The following is a 14,440-nucleotide window of genomic DNA, read 5'->3' on the forward strand; positions in this document are numbered from 1 at the left end:
AAGACAAGAATCTCCCCAGGTATTCTTCAGTGACAGAGGTGGGACGGCAGGGGAGAAAAGGAGATAATTTGTAAAATAAAATGCTCAGGTCTCATTGTTCAGCTTGATGAGCATTAAGAAATGTATACAGTTGACTCTTGAACAACATGGGTTGGAATTGCATGGGTCCACTTATAGGCAGATTTTTCGATAAATAGAATACAGTACTGTAAACATATTTTCTGTATGATTTTCTGAATATGTTCTTTAGTGTACTTTATTGAAGGAATACAATGTATAATAAATGTAACATACAAAATCTATGTTAATCAACCGTTTATGTTATCAGTAACGCTTCTGGTCGTCAGTAGGCAATTAGCAGGGAAGTTTTTGGGGAGTAAAAGTTAAATGACAATTTCGGACTGCACAGGGGTCAGCGCCCCTAACCCCTGGGTTGATCAAGGGCCAACTGTATATCTGTGCACCATCCCCGAAAACTGTATCTGAAACTCCAGAAGTTTCCTTTGTATGTCTTTCTAGTTAATCTCCTTACCTCCAGTGGTCATTTTCTGATTTCAGGATCTATGATAGAGTATAATTGCCTTTTCTTGTACGTCGTGTAAATGGAATCAAGCAGTATGTATCGTTTTGTCTTCTTTCACTCAGTGTGTTCTTTGCGATTTATCCATGTTGTGTGCACTTATCCAAGATACACAAAGCCAGATCCTACTACTTTAAGTGGTAAGGACAGATTTTAATCAGCAATGACTATTGTAGTCAGGAAAAGAGTCCAGCTTGAATGAAACTCAACCTTGATTTGTACAGAGGGTATTTTATGTTTTAAAGATTTTATTTATTTTTTGACACAGAGAGAGAGACAGCTAGAGAGGGAACACAAGCAGGGGGAGTGGGAGGAGGGAGAAGCAGGCTCCCTGCTCTGCAGGGAGCCCGATGTGGGGCTCAATCCCAGGACCCTGGGATCGTGACGTGAGCCAAAGGCGGAGGCTGAACAACTGAGCCACCCAGGCACCCCACCGAGGGCATTATAAAGAGAGGATGAGGGAGTCATGCCAGAGGTGAATTAAATCAGAGAAGTAAAAGATTACAAAAAGTGGGAAACGTGAAACCCCCTGGATTTACTCACTGGGAGACAGAGGCCAGACTTTTCATTGTTGGCTGAACAAACCATGGATGCCTTGAGTTTTCTCAGTAGGGACTAAGGGTGACTGGAGTCACCCTAGGGGTGGGGTCTTGAGCTGTTGTTAGGAAGTATGTTAGTGTTTGGGCGAGTCTGCATATGATAAGCCAAGGTTGAGGCCCCTTTGAGAAGAGGGCTCAGAGGAGTCAGGCTAGCGTTTGCTTAAGGAGAGAGTCTTTGTGAGTGTAAAATGGTGTGGTCCTTTGTATGTAGTGTGCATATACCACAATTTTTTCATCTGTTCATCTGATGATCAGGCATGTTGTTGTATCCAATTTTTTGGTCATTGTGAATAGGCTACAATAAACATTCTTAGAGCAGTCTTAAATTTCTCTTGAAATTGCTTAGTGGAATTGCTTAGTCACAGCGAAGGGATATATTGAACTGCTAGACTAATTTCCAAAGTGGTTTATCAGTTTACACTTCCCACCAGCAATACAGTAACACTCCAGTTGCTCAGCATCCTCGTGAACATTCTGTGTTGTCAGTGAGGGTGAAATAGCATCTCATTATGGTTTCACATTGCATTTCCCTGGTGAAGCATGATCTTAGGCACCTTTTCGTGTGTTTCTTGGGCATTCCGACATCTTTTGTGACCTGTCGAACGTTCAAGTCTTCTGCCCGTTTTTGTTGTTAATGTTGTTTTTGGTTTTGACTTATTGGAGTTTATTATATATTCTGAATAGGAATTCTTTGTCATACAGATGTATTTTAAAAATACATGTATAGGAAAATAAAAATTTTAAATACTTAGAGTAGCATCAAAGCACGTAAACTGGTTGGGGTGACTGGCTGGCCCAGTTGATGAATCATCTGTGTTTTGATCTCAGCTCAGGTCTTAAACTCAGGGTTGTGAGTTCAAGCCCTGCACTGGGCTCCATGCTGGGTGTGGAGCCTACTTACACAACAAAAACAACAACCAAAACAACCCCAAACTGGCTGGGAATAAGTCTCATGAAAGACATGAAACACCTTTACACAGAAAAGTAAAAAACTTTGTTGAGAGGAATTCAAGAAGACTGAAATAAATGGGAGCTCTGTTTTGTTCATACATCGGGGAAGATTTGATGTCCTGGAGATTTCTGTTCTCCACGCCTTGATTCATGCAAACAGTGCAATCCCAGTTAAATCCTAGCCATGTTTTTTAGAAGAAATGAACAAGTTGATTCTAAAATGTATATGGAAATGCAAAGGGTCTGGAATAGCCAAAAAAGTCTTCAAAAGAAGAACACAGTTGATGAACTTACACTGCTTCTTCTTGCTTAATTTTAAGACTTAGAGCAAAGCCACAGTAATCCAAGTCTTTGACACAAAGAGAGATCAATGAGCAGAGCAGAGAGTCCAAAAAATAGACCAAACGCAAGTACTGTCGACTGATTTTTGCCCAGAGTGTCCAGTCAGTTCAGTGGTGGAAAGGGAAGTCTTTTTAATGAATAATTCTGTGTGACCTGGACATTCAGGCGGAAAGAAAACGGACCTTGACCCCTCCCTCATTCTGACATACACACATTAATTTGGGATGAATCATAAGCCTAAATATGAAAGCGAGAACCAGCGGCGCCTGGGTGGCTCAGTCGCTTGAGTCCGACTCTTGATTTTGGCTGAGGTCATGATCTCGGGGTCATGAGATTGAGCTCCGTGTGAACCCTGTGTCAGGCTCCACGCTAAGCGAGGAGTCAGCTTGAGATTCTTTCCCTCTCCTGCTCCCCCCTGGGCGCGCTCTCTCTCAAATAAATAAATCTTAAAAAAGGAAAAAGCTAGAACCGTAAAACTTTTGTATGAAAACATGGGAAAATGTCTTGACAACCTTGAGGTAGACAAATGTTTTGTATGCAGAACACAAAAAGTTCTAATTAGAAAGGAAAAATAGATACACTAAGAGAACGAAGAGGCAAGACAGACTGGGAGAAAATATTCAGAATACGTGTTCTTAAATGTTTTATTTTTTCCAAAAGTACTTTAGCATTATTCAGATCCATGGTATCTTATTAGTGTATTCTTTATTAACTGTTTTTTTCTTTTTTCTTTTTTGTTTAAGTCAGATATGAGACATTGTACCGTGGGAAATTTCTGATTGGCTTCTCCTCCTTATTCACCCTCTGGTCAATGTTGGTTCCTTTTCCGTTCATGTCTTGCCCAGTGTTCAGGGACTCCTTGCAGTAGAGACAGTAGATTTTAGATCCTATTGATCCTTGTGAAGTAACTGGCAATTCGATGAAGCCAGAAAGCAATAGCAGTAGCTTCCTTTGGGAGGAAATGATAGCCTGTGAGTCTTAGTCAATTGAGGCCCAGTGTTGTTTTTTGTTTTTTTGTTTTAAGATTTTATTTATTTATTTATTTATTTATTTATTTATTTATTTATTTATTTATTTGAGAGAGCGAGACAGAGTGGAGGGGGGCAGGGGGAGAGGGACAAGCAGAATCTGCACTGAGCGTGGAGCCTGAACACGGGGTTCGATCTCAGGAACCTGAGGTCATGACCTGAGCCGAATCAAGCGTCAGACACTTAAACGCCTGAGCCGCCTAGGCACCCCTGTTTTTCGTGTTTTTTTGTCTTTTGTTTTTGTTTTGTTTTTCTTAGGTGATTAAACACTTAAGGCCTTGCGGATCTGCTGAGGAAAGCAACAGCGCTCACAAGAAGGGAAACAAACTCAAAGTCTGTGTAGGTACAAAGTCTGTTGCGCGTAAGACTTTGCTTCCTGCCTTCCATTTATAAGCAAGAATAAACGCAACAGGAAATAGGAACCCAAAACTGAGACTAGAGGACGTAAAAGAACAACAATAAAATTAAAAATGAGAGGTAGAGCATATCTTCAAGGCCCGTATGCAGCATGCAGTTAAAATTCCCAACTTGAAAACCGATGCTGAGAGTATTGGATTGAGTCTTGCAATTGCAGATATATACATTGTAGGTACATATATATGTACATACAGGGCACCGCTATCTATCTATCTATCTATCTATCTATCTATCTATCTATCTATCTATCTATCTATCTATCTATCTACATGCACTGTGTATCCCTACAGAAGCAGACACACATACACACCGACACCATATCAGCAACTGAAGTGTTGGGGGAGGGATGGAAGTCCAAGTGGGTAAGTAGGTTTGCAAAGCAATGGAATTAAGTTTCCTCCGAGGTTGCACAGCTTGAGGAAACAACCTCGACCTCTGTCTGTAAGCGGTGCCTTCCACAGAGGGTGCTTCTGAGGGCTGTACGTGTTCCTGTTTGTCCAGCGTGTGGAATAATGCCTGGCATTGTAGCCAGCACTCATGAGTGTTGATGAGAAGTGAAATGAAGCAGCCCCAGCCTGGACCCTCACTGGCTGGAAGAGCGGGGAGGGCCCCTTCCCATTCCCTCTGATGGAGAAATATCCGGTGGAGGGCATGTCACACCTTTCCTAGCAAGTTCCCACCGTTGCAGGGGACGCTCCTGCCGAAGGGGCCAAGTCATTCAGTGCTTCTTGAATGAACTGGTGGCTGCAGCAGATCAGTGTTTCCCACGGGAGGAATGGGAGATGACTTGAGGTGGCACCCAGATAGAAGTTTTACATTTTAATAGGTATTTATTACAGGGTGTGTTAGAAGAAAATATTAGGTAGCACGTCAGACCTGGGTACTAAAAAGAAGTGAAAATTGCAGGGAACACTGGATTGAATAAACCCTGAGAAAAGGTCTTTCTAAATATGGGATCTTTTTTTTCCTTCTTTAAAGATTTTATTTCTTTATTTTGACAGAGACAGTGAGAGCGGGAACACAAGCAGGGGGAGTGGGAGAGGGAGAAGCAGGCTTCCCGCTGAGCGGGGAGCCCGACGCGGGCCTCGATCCCAGGACCCTGGGATCATGACCTGAGTCGAAGGCAGACACTTAACGACTAAGCCACCCAGGCGCCCCTAAATATGACATCTTAAGTCAAGCAGAGAAAGTCACTTATCATATGGTTTTACTTACTTGTGGAACATAAGGAATTGCGTGGACGACTTTAGGAGAAGGAAGGGAAAAATGAAGGGGGCGAGATCGGAGGGGGAGACTAACCATGAGAGACTATGGACTCTGAGAAGCAAACAGAGGGTGTTAGAGGGGAGGGATGTGGGGCGATGCGTTAGCCCGGTGATGGGTATTAAGGAGGGCACGTATTGCATGGAGCCCTGGGTGTTATACGCAAACAATGAATCATGGAACAACTACATGAAAAACTAACCGATGTACTGTATGGTGACCAGCATAGCACAATAAAGAAAAAATAAATAAAGAGATCTTTCATTCTTTGGGTTTTATTTTATCTATTTATTTGTTTAACTTTTTGAGAGCGAGAACACATGTGAACGGTGGTAGGGAGGGGAGGGGAGGGGAGAGAGAAAGATCCCAAGCAGGCTGCACGCCCAGTGCGGAGCCAGACGTGGGGCTCCATGTCAAGACTCTGAGATCACAACCTGAGCCTCAGCCAGGACTCGGTTGCCCAACAGACTGCGCCACCCAGGCGCCCAGATTCACTCTTGATGTGTCCTGCAGTCACTGTGCACCATGTTGGAGTTGTCATTATCTGTGCACGTGGACGTGCTCGGTCTTCCTCGTGGCGTGGCTGGACCGCTGCACCTGCAGCCCCTGGCTGCTTCGGTCCACGTACCATTTAAGGGCCATTTGAAGAAGGAGCGCAAATCCCGATTGCTATTCCAGAACCATCCGTTGAGACCTTCTGACGAGATCAAGAAAGACAGAGGAACACAGCCTACACCTGGAGGGTCGGGAGCTTGGAAAGCAATCTCAGAGCCGGTGATGGCGATCTCTTCAGAAACTCAGCCTCGCCAGTGCCCTTGGCGGCTCGAAGGTCAGTGTTGTGTGGCAACTCACAGATCTCCTGAAAGGGAAGACTTGACCAACTCATGTCACTCATCCTTTCCCTTTTGTTCTGTCCCAAAAGTCTAAAAGGGCTTTTTCATAAACATGAAATGAGAATTGTAAGCAATAAGAAAGACATGGACTAACTGGCAGTGTTTCTTTTTTCTTTTTTCAGTCTTACAATTGATGGTGTCTTAGAATGAAATATGGCCTATGGTTAGTTTAGAAAAATTATAAAACAGAGAGAAATGAAAACACATACAGCCCAGAAATCTCTGAGCTTTCACCTGTTTCTCTGCTGTTCTTCAACCTCCCTGTATACCTTCTGCTACTGGAACATTCCGAGGCGCTTCCTGCCCCCATGCTGTTGTCCTTCATCTGGCATAAGCTCTGACTTCTCTGTGTCTCTGTCGCTGTGTCTTCCCGGGTTCCCCACTGTATCCCCAGTGCCTGGCACTTAGCAGACACTCAACAAGTATTGCTTGACTGGATCAAGAGTGTTAAACTGAGGGCGAGCACAGAAGCTGCTCCTTGTCATCCAGGAGAGGGCAGTAGGAAGGACAGGGAGGAGCTCCTAGAGGAAGGCGGCTTGGTCAGCTTTTCAGCAGGTAGAGCTGCTCAGCGGGGGAGCGAGTGCCTCCGTGGTGGGGCGTGCTCAGGCAGTAGCTCGGTGTTGTTGAAGGGTGCTTGCCCTGCATGTCAGGGTCGACCAGGTCATTTGGAAGGCCCCTTCCAACCAGACATCCATGTTTGCGGACTCTTCTCCCGGGTCTGTGGTTCTTTCTCGACTGCAGATAGGGCTTTTACCACTGGATGGCACCAGATGAAGGCTGTGAGGACAGTGCTCATCCAACCACCCACAGTGAGAACACAGTTTTTTCTCTTTTCATTATGGAAGTTTCGTTGATCTGTACAATGTTATGTCAGTTTCAGGTGTGCAGCATCGTGATTCGACAAGTTTGTTCATTACTCAGCACTCACCACGATTAAGTATAGTCACCATCTGTCACGGTACAGTTGTTATGACAATATTCTTGGACTATATTCCGGATGTTGTACTTTTCATCTTTGTGAGTTATTTATATAAGTGGAAGCTTGTAACTCTGAATTCCTTTGACCAATTTCGCCCCCCCCCTTTCCGTCTGGCAACCATCAGTTTGCTCTCGGTGTTTAAGGGTCTATTTTTTTTGTTGGTGTAGAGAACAGATTTTTCATGGCACTTATACCCCAAACACACACTTCAACAACTTCACAGAAACAGTCTTTAACTCGTACAGTATGTAACGCATACTGATTTTTTCTAGTTTACTCTAGCTGACTGCATTTTCTAAGACGGGGATTTGCAAACTATTACACTGATTTTATGACACGGATGGGTCACAATCCACTGTTTGAAAAGCACTGTTTTAGACAACGCAGCCTGTTCAGCCTTGTAAAACTCTGTGGGTCAGTTTTCCTTGACAGTCTGGGCTGTAGCAAGTTGTGTCCCTTAGTGAGTACTTGGTGTGTTTCTGTGTTGAGCTGCTGCCTTGAGCAGCAGTAGGTATGTGCTTCCTTATGGGTGTCTGTGGATGTGGGAATATGGACGTGGGAGATGGCGGGGGGCGTGTTTGTACAGGATTAGCACCTACTGTAGTCCAGGCAGCGGTAAGCCTTGTCAGTGGATATGAAGAGAAGATATATTATCTGTCTGCTTCTGGGAGCTCAGAACCCAGCTGGGTGACATCACATACACATACACACACACACACGAGCGTGCACACCCCCCCCCACACCCCCTACCCCTTTCAGCTTACTCATCAAGCAAATGGAAATGAACTGATGCGCTCAGAATACCACTTAGGACATTTCAGGGTGTAACAGAAGACCAACTCCATTTGGTTTATTTATTACTTTTTTTAATGTAAATTCAATTAGCCAACTTACAGTACATCATTAGATTCAGATGTCGTGTTCAGTAGTTTGTCAGTTTCATATAACACCCAGTGCTCATCACATCACATGCCCTCCTTAGTGCCCATCACCGAATTACTCCATCCCCCCACCCACCACCCCTCCAGCAACCCTCCCGTTTGTTTGCTAGAGTTAAGAGTCTCTTACGGTTTTTCTCCATCGCTGATGACTTCCCATTCTGTTTTCCTTCCCTTCCCCTACAGTCCTCTGCCCTGTTTCTTATATTGCACATATGAGTGAAACCATTTGATATTTGACTTTCTCGGATTGACTTATTTCGCTCAGCATAATACCCTCCAGTTCCATCCGTGTGCATGTAAATGGTAAGTATTCATCTTGTCTGTTGGCTGGGTAATAGTCCATTGTGTGTATGTGTGTGTATATATACACACATATATATATGTGTATATATATACACACACATACACACACACACATATATATATATACCACATCTTCTTTATCCATTCATCTGATAAGACATTTGCAAATATCTTCTCCCATTCCGTAGGTTGCCTTTTAGTTTTGCGGACCTTTTCCTTTGCTGTGCAGAAGCTTTTTCTCTTGATGAAGTTGCAATAGTTCATTTTTGCTTTTGCTCCCTCGCCTTTGTAGATGTATGTAGCAAGTAGTCGCTGCGGTTGAGGTCGAAGAACTTCCTGCCTGTGTTCTCCTCTAGGATTTTGATGGATTCCTGTCTCACAGTAAGGTCTTCCATCCATCTTGAGTTTATCTTTGTGTATGGTGCCAAAAAATGGTCCCGTTTTATTCTTCTACATGTGGCTGTCCAGTTTTCCCAGTACCATTTATTGAAGAGACTGTCCTTTTTCCACTGGATATTCTTTCCTGCTTTGTCGAAGATTAGTTGACCATAGAGTTGAGGGTCCATTTCTGGGTTCTGTCTTCTGTTCCGTTGATCCATGTGTCTGTTTTTGTGCCAGAACCATACTGTCTTGATGATTACAGCTTTGTACTCTAGCTTGAAGTCTGGCATTGTGATGCCACTAGCTTTGGTTTTCGTTATCAACATTCCTCTGGCCATTCGGGGTCTTCTCTGGTTCCATACACATTTTAGGATGATTTGTTACAGTCTGTGAAAAAAGTTGATGGTATTTTGATGGGGATCTCATCGAATGGTTCGATTACTCTGTGTAGACATTTTAACAGTGTTTTTCCAATCCATGAGCATGGAACGTTGTTTCATTTCTTTGTGTCTTCCTCAATTTCTTTGCTAAGTGTTGTGTAGTTTTTGGAGTACAGATCCTTTACGTCTTTGGTTAGGTTTATTCTTAGGTATCTTATGGGTTTCAGTGCATTTGTAAATGGGATCGATTCCTTCATTTCTCGTTCTTCTGTCTCATTGTTAGTGTATGGAAATGCAACTCATTTCTGTGCATTGATTTTATATCCTGCTGAATTCTTGTATGAGTTCTAGCAATTTTGGGGTGGTGTTTTGGGTTTTCCACATAAAGTATCATGTCATCTGCAAAGAGTGAGAGTTTGACTTCTTTGCTCAGTCGGATGCCTTTGATTTCTTTTTTGTTGTTTTCTGATTGCTGAGGCTAGGACTTCTCTAGTTGAAGAACTGCGGTGAGAGTGGGCCTCCCTGTCATGTTCCTGACCTTAGAGGAAAAGGTCTCCGTGTTTCCCCATTGAGAATGATATTCGCTGTGGGCTTTTCATAGATGGGTTTTATGTTATTGAGGTATATCCCCTCTACCCCTATACTGTGGAGAGTTTTAATCAAGAAAGGATGCTGCATTTTGTCCGGTGCTTTTTCTGCATCCGTTGAGAGGATCATACGGATCTTGACCTTTCTTTTATTAATGTGAAGTATCACATTGATTTGATTTGCGAATGTGGAACCACCCTTAGAGCCCAGGAATAAATCCCACTTCGTCACGGTGAATACTCCTTTTAATGTGCTGTTGGATCCTATGCGCTAGTATTGTGCTGAGAATTTTTGCATCCATGGGGTCTTTGTCTGTTTTTGGGATCAAGGTCATGCTGGCCTTAGAGAACAAGTTTGGAAGTTTTCCTTCCATTTCTGTTTTTTGAAACAGCCTCAGAAGAATAGGTATTAGTTTTTCTTTGAATGTTTGGTGGAATGCCCCTGGGAAGCCATGTGGCCCTGGACTCTTGTGTGTTGGTAGATTTTTTGATCACTGCTTCAGTTTCCTTGCTGGTTATGGGTCTGTTCAGGTTTTGTATTTCTTCCTGATTCAGTTTTGGTGGCTTACAAGTTTCCAGGAACGCATCCATTTCTTTCAGGTGACCTCATTTGTTGTCCTATAGTTGCTGTGTGTGTTCTTAAGATGGTTTGTGTTTCTTTGGTGTTGGTTGTGATCTCTCCTCTTTCATTCATGACATTATTATTTTGGGTCCTTTCCCCTTTCTTTTGGATAAGTGTGGCTTGAGGTTCATCAAGCTTATTAATAATTTCAAAGAACCGGCTCCTGGTTTCATTGATTGTTCTACTGTTCTTCTGGTTTCTATTTCATTGTTTTCTGCTCTAATCTCTATAATTTCTCTTCTCCTGCTTGGTTTCGGCTTTAGTTGCTGTTCATTCTCCGGCTCCTTTGGGCGTAAGGTTAGCTTGTGTATTGGAGACTTTCTGATTTTTTGAGGAAAGCTTGTATTGCTATGTACTTTCCTCTTAGGACCGCCTTTGCTGGATCCCAAAGGTTTTGAACGGCTGTGTTTTCAGTTTCATTCATTTCCATGAAATCTTTAATTCTTCTTTGATTTCCTGGTTGATGCATTCATTCTTTCGTAGGATGCTCTTTAGCCTCCGAGTGTTTGAGTTCCTTCCCTATTTCCTGTTGTGACTGAGTTCCTGTTTCAAAGCATAGTGGTCTGAAAAGAGGCAGGGAATAATCCCAATCTTTTGGTATCGGTTGAGACCTGATTTGTGCCCCGGTATGGGATCTCTTCTGGAGAATGTTCCATGTGCCCTGTAGAAGAATGTGTATTCTGTTGCTTTAGGATGGCATGCTGTGATGTACCTGTGAAGTCCATCTGGTCCAGTGTGTCATTCAGAGCCCTTGTTTCCTTGTTGATCATCTGCTTAGATGATCTGTGCATTGCTGGGAGTGGGGTGTTGAAGTCCCCTACAGTTATTGTATGATTCTCGTCGTGTTTCCTTCATTTGGTTCTTAATTGGTTTATGTAATTGGCTGCTCAAGTTAGGAGCATATATATTTATAATTGTTAGATCTTCTCGTTGGGTAGGCCCTTGAAGTATGATATAGCATCCTTCTTCATCCCCTAATACAGTCTTTGGTTTAAAATCTAATTTGTCTGATAGGAGGATTGCTACCCCAGCTTTCTTTTGAGGTCCATTCGCGTGATCAATGGATCTCTACCCCCTCACTTTCGATCTGGAGGTGTCTTTAGTTCTACAATGAGTCTCTTGTAGATAGCATATGGATGGGTCTTGCTTTTTTATGCAGTCGGATACCCTGTGTCTTTTTTTTTTTTTTAAATGATGACTTTTTTTTTGAAGATTTTATTTATTCATTTGAGACACAGAGATACAGGGAGAGAGAGAGAGAGCGAGAGAGAGCATGAGCAGGGAGAGAGGCAGAGGGAGAGGGGGAGAAGCAGGCTCCCCGCTGAGCCAGGAGCCCGATGCGGGGCTCGATCCCAGGACCCTGGGATCATGACCTGAGCCGAAGCCAGACGCTTAACCATCTGAGCCCCCCAGGCGCCCCTACCCTGTGTCTTTTGATTGGAGCATTTAGCCCATTTAGATTCCGAGTAACTATTGAGAGAGATGAGTTTAGTACCGTTGTATTACCTGTATAGTCCCTGTTTCTGTAGATCTTTTTCTTTCTGGTCCAGTGTTACTTTTGGGCTCTCTCTTGGCATAGAGGATCCCTTTTAGTATTTCTTTCTTTCTTTTTTTTTTTTTTAAGATTTTATTTATTTGACAGAGAGAGACACAGCGAGAGAGGGAACACAAGCAGGGGGAGTAGGAGAGGAAGAAGCAGGCTTCCCGCGGAGCAGGGAGCCCAGTGCGGGGCTCGATCCCAGGACCCTGGGATCATGACCTGATCTGAAGGCAGATGCTTAGCCGACTGAGCCACCCAAGCGTCCCCCCCTTTAGTATTTCTTGCAGGGCTCGTTTAGTGGTCCCATAGTCTTTCAGTTTCTATTTGTCCAGGAAGCCCTTTAGCTCTCCTTCCATTCTGAATGACAGCCTTGCTGGAGAAAGTATTCTTGGCTGTATGTTTTTCTCATTTAGTACCCTGAATAGATGATGTCAGCCCTTTCTGGCCTCCCAGATCTCTGTGGATAGGTCTGCTGCCAGCCTAATGTTCCTACCCGTCTAGGTCAGGAACCTCTTGTCTTGAGATGCTTTCCGGATTTTCTCTTTATTTCTGAAATTTGCAAGCTTCGCTACTGTATGTCAGGGTGCTGATATATTTTTATTGATTTGGAAACGGGTTCTCTCTACCTCTTGAACTTGTATGCCTGTATCCTTCCCCAGATTAGGAAAGTTCTCAGCTATGATTTGTTCATATATACCTTCTGTCCCTCTTTCTCTCTCTCTCTTTCTCCTCAGGGCCTGCAGTAACTCCTCAGCGGGGAGTCTGCTTGCTTCAGGATTTTTCTTTCCCTCTGCCCCTTCCCCCGCTCACTCTCTAAAATAAATAAATCTTTCAAAACAAAAGGAAGAGATCGAAGGAGGGAGGCAAGATGGTGGCACGGTAGGGGAGCTCGTTTCATCTGGTCCCTTGAATGTAGCTAGATAACTATCAAATCATCCTGGACACCTCTGAATTCAACCTGAGATGTAAGGAAGGAATTGCTGGAATTCTACTAATAGACAAGTGACCACTTTTTGCAAAGTAAGAGGTGCGGAGAAGTGAATCTGCGGGGATATATGGGAAGATCCTCTGCGGGGAGAGGGAGCCTGTGTAAGCCGGCCACAGGCAAGTGATACAGCCCCAGAGCGCAAAATCAGAACCTTTAGAAATCTTCTCCGCTAAGAGATAGCCCTGCCTGAAAGGTGCTCTGGTGGCAAGGTGGGGCAGCATCCAAGGTGGGACAGTGTGACCTCAGGATCCCTGGGGTCACAGGAAGAACAGGGGTGCTTGAGCCGGCAGAGTTCCCAGGCACTGGAGTGGGGAAACTGGTTAGGGTCAGGGAGCAGGGGGGGTTCTCAACTCAGTTTGCCATAAACCACGAACCACGGCTCATCTGGGTGACAGCTATTGTATGCGGGTCCTGCACAGGGCAGACAAGGCGGCGCCCCTCTGCCTTCTCCCAGGAGGATCGGTGCAGGCCCTCACCACAGGAGCCTGCAGACTTTGGCACACACAAAACTGAAGACCGCTTATCCCTGACAGTTTACTGAAGAGAGGGGACCTCGATCTTTTCGCTCTGGGCCTGGAAATCGGGGCGTGGCCATTTTTCTTTTCATCCTCTCAAGTGGCCCAGAGAGCCTTCGGGGAATAGAATCACATAGAGCAACTACAAGTAGTTTACACTGAGCCCGCCCCCCCCCCCCCCCCTGCAAGGGGGGGTACAACTCCCCCCAGGCCAAGACACCTGAGGGTCAGCACAGCAGGCCACTCCCCGAGCAAAGCAGCTGGAAGAACAGGGGAAGAAGTTTAGGAGCCCACAGGAGTGCAAAACTCCAGCACTAGGGGAAAACAGTAAATTGAATTCAAAGGTTATTTCATGATTCGTTTATCTTGCAGTTTAAAATTTTCCTTTTCTTTTTTTCTTCCCAACTAGTTTCTTATTTTATCAACTCTTTCATTTTAAGTCGTTTTTGATTGTCATTTTCTACATTTCCATTTTTTAGAGATAGTCTTCAGTTTTGCTTCCTTCTGCTACATTCAATTTTATGTCTGTATATATGTAACCTTGGTGATTTTACACTTCTGGGATTTAGTGTCTTTTAACAAACAGGCCAAAATACACCCAGGATTTCATGGAGGTTTGACCACCTGGGAGATAATATTCTCTCTTCTCCCACCCCCCAGCCACCCCCCACATTTCTTTTTTCTTCTCTTTTTTGGTTTCTGACCTCTTCGGATTTGACTAGTGTGTATTTGCTTGCGTCGTGGTTGATATTTTTTATGTTGCTCTCTTGTTCCTCCATTCTTCTCTGGGCAAAAGGAATAGAAGGAGGAATTCACAACAAAAGAAAGAACCGGAGGATGTACTCTCTGCCATAGATCTAATTGATATGGACACAATTGAGCTGAGCCTAAACCAAGAGTTGGCCGTTCAACTGACTGAGCCACCCAGCTGCCCCTCCATTTGGTTGAAATGGTAAAGACATTTATTAATTCACATGAGGGGCATTTATTAATTCACATTATCCGATGAGGGGCAGAGCAGGCTATAGGCCCACAGGGGCTTCGCATGGTTTTAGGGATGCAGTGTCCTTCCAGTACTTCTCCTTGTCCTAAGGCTGGTTCCCTCAACGGTTGTCAGAAGCCCTTCAGTGG

At 44.1% G+C, this 14,440-nt stretch overlaps 1 protein-coding gene across 14 annotated transcripts in view; it reads left to right on the top strand.

Moving 5' to 3' along the window:
• Positions 1 to 14,440, top strand: part of LOC135364561 (thyroid receptor-interacting protein 11-like) — a 66,127-nt gene that overhangs the window by 8,615 nt on the left and 43,072 nt on the right. Inside the window, exons 2-4 of one of the 14 annotated variants that reach the window (XM_064592842.1) lie at positions 5,859 to 6,009; positions 8,177 to 8,296; positions 14,106 to 14,261. The exons of 8 other annotated variants lie outside the window; for them this stretch is intronic. The gene's annotated coding sequence lies outside the window, so the exon portion shown is untranslated. The remainder of the gene's footprint in view (positions 1 to 5,858; positions 6,010 to 8,176; positions 8,297 to 14,105; positions 14,262 to 14,440) is intronic. 5 more of the 14 variants (XM_064592843.1, XM_064592845.1, XM_064592844.1 and 2 more) reach the window with 5 other exon arrangements.

This window comes from Mirounga angustirostris, unplaced genomic scaffold (genome assembly GCF_029215605.1).
Source record: "Mirounga angustirostris isolate CCGP_5_RB_7025 unplaced genomic scaffold, mMirAng1.0.hap1 SCAF_5, whole genome shotgun sequence".
NCBI classification, from domain to species: domain Eukaryota; kingdom Metazoa; phylum Chordata; class Mammalia; order Carnivora; family Phocidae; genus Mirounga; species Mirounga angustirostris.